Below are 2,819 nucleotides of genomic sequence, written 5' to 3'. Positions count from 1 at the left end.
TACCCTTGTCATCAAAATGCTCCCTCACTCTTGTTGTCTGTATGCTCCTTGAACCCTGTCATGAGAAGGCTCCATGCCTTTCTCATCACAGTGATCCATGCCATTTTCATCACAATGCTCCAAGACCACTGTAATCACAATGCTCCATGCCCTTGTTATCACAAAGCTCAATGACGCATGTCATTAGAATGCTCCTTGGCCTTCTCCTCACATTGCTCCATGCCCTAGTCATCACAATGTTCCAAGACCCCGGTAATCACAGTGGTCAATGCCCCTTTTCATCAGTATGCTCCATGAGATGTGTCATCACAAGGCTCCATGGTTTTCTTAACACAATGATCCAGGAACTTGTCATCACAATGCTCCACGACATTGTCATGAAAATTCTCAATGGCCCTTGTCATCATAATGCCCCAAACCCTAGTCATCACAATGCTCCATTATAATTGTCATCACAATCCTCCATTACATTTGGCATCACAACACTCCCTGCCATTGTCATCGCAATGGACCATGACATATGTCATCACAATGCTCCCTGACACCTGTCTTCACAATACTCCAAGACCATCTCTTCACAATGATCCATGCCCTTGTCATCACAATGCTCCATGTGCTTGTAAGGACAATGCTCCATGTCACAAGTCATCACAATGCACCGTGCGCTTGTCATCACAGTACTCCACAATCTTGTCATCACAATGCTCCATAAACATTGTCATCACAATATTCCATGCACTTCTCATCAAAATGCTCTATCACCACTGATATCACAATGTTACATCACTATTCGTCACAATACTCCCTCACCCGTCATCACAATGTTCCATGACTCCTGTCATCACAATGCTACATGCACTTATCATCACAATGTTTGATGACCCCTGACATCACAATGTTCCATAAACGCTATCATCAAGATGCTCCATGACCCTTTTCATCAAATTGCTCCAGGATCCTGTCATCACAATTCTCCCTGCCCTTCTCATCACAATGCACAACGCCCTTTTCATCAAGATGCTCCATGAACCTTGGCATCACAGTGCTCCATGTCATTGTCATCACAATGCTCCATGAATGCTCTCATCACATTTCTCCATGCCCTTGTCATCACAAAGCTCCATGACACATGTAATCAAAATGCTCCATGGCCTTCTCATCACAATGTTCCATTCCCTTGCCATCACAATGCTCCATTACACCTGTCATAACAATGTTCCATGATCCCTGCCATCACGTTGTTCCATGACCTTGTCATCACAAGGCTCCATGACCCTTCTCCTCACAATGCTCCAATACCCCTGTAATCACAATGCTCCATGACCATTTTCATCTCAATGACCCATGAAACCTGTCATCACAATGCACCATGCACATCATCATAATGCTTCATGCTATTGTCATCCCAATGAAATCAAAATGCTCCATGACCTCTGTAATAACAATGCTCCAAACCGTTGTGATGACAATATTCCATAACTCTTGTCATCACAGTGCCCCATTACCCTCGTCATCAAAATTATCCATGCCCTTCTCATCAAAATGCTCCATTACCCCTCTCATAACAATGCTCCATCACCCCTGCCATCACAATGTTCCACGGCCTTGTCATCACAACGCTCCATGACCCCTGTCATCACAATACTCCATGAACATTTTCATCCCAATGCTCCATGACCCTTGTCATCACAATGACCCATGCACTTGTCAGCACAATGCTCCAAAACACATATCATCACAGTGCACCATGCGCTTGTCATCACAATGCTCGACAATCTTGTCATCACAGTGCTCCATAAATCCTGTCATCACAATGATCCATGCACTTCTCATCAAAATACTCTCTCACCACTGATATCACAATGTTACATCACTATTCATCACAATACTCCCTCACCCCTGTCATCACAATGTTCCATGACACCTGTCATCACAATGCTACATGCATTACCATCACAATGTTCGATGACCCCTAACATCACAATGTTCCATAACCACTGTCATAAAAATACTCCATGACCCGTTTCATCAAAATGCTCCATGACCCCTGACATCACAATGTTCTAAAACACCTGTCATCAAAATGTTCCATGACACTTTTCATCAAATTGCTCCATGACCCTGTCATCACAATGATCCCTGCCCTTCTCATCACAATGCACAACGCCGTTGTCATCAAAATGCTCCATGACTTTTGTCATCACAAATATCCATGACCCTTCGCATCACAATGCTCCAAAACCCCTGTAAACACTGTGCTCCATGCCCCTTTTCATCTCAATGTTCCATGACCCTGTCATCACAATGCACCATGCCCATCATCATAATGCTTCATGCTACTGTCATCACAATGAAATCAAAATGCTCCATGACCTCTGTCATAAACATGCTCCAAACCATTGTGATCACAATATTCCATAACACTTGTCATCACAATGTCCCATGACGCTCGTCATCACAATTATCCATGGTCATCTCTTCACAATGCTCCATGACCTTTGTCATCACAATGCTCAATACACTTGTCATCAAAATGCTCCGTTACCCTTGATGTCTGTATGCTCCTTGAGCCCTGTAATGACAAAGTTCCATGTCTTTTTCATCACAATGATACATACCCTTTTCATCACAATGCTCCAAGACCCCTGTAATCACAATGCTCCATGCCCTTGTTATCACAAAGCTAAATGACGCATGACATTAGAATGCTCCTTGGAGTTCACCTCACAATGCTCCATGCCCTTGTCATCACAATGTTCCAAGACACCAGTAATCACAATGGTCCATGCCCTTTTTCTTCAGTATGCTCCATGAGATTT

This window comes from Mesoplodon bidens (genome assembly GCF_964165515.1).
Source record: "Mesoplodon bidens genome assembly, contig: HAP1_SCAFFOLD_53, whole genome shotgun sequence".
Classification (NCBI taxonomy): domain Eukaryota; kingdom Metazoa; phylum Chordata; class Mammalia; order Artiodactyla; family Ziphiidae; genus Mesoplodon; species Mesoplodon bidens.
Note: the sequence above shows the minus strand (reverse complement) of the source record.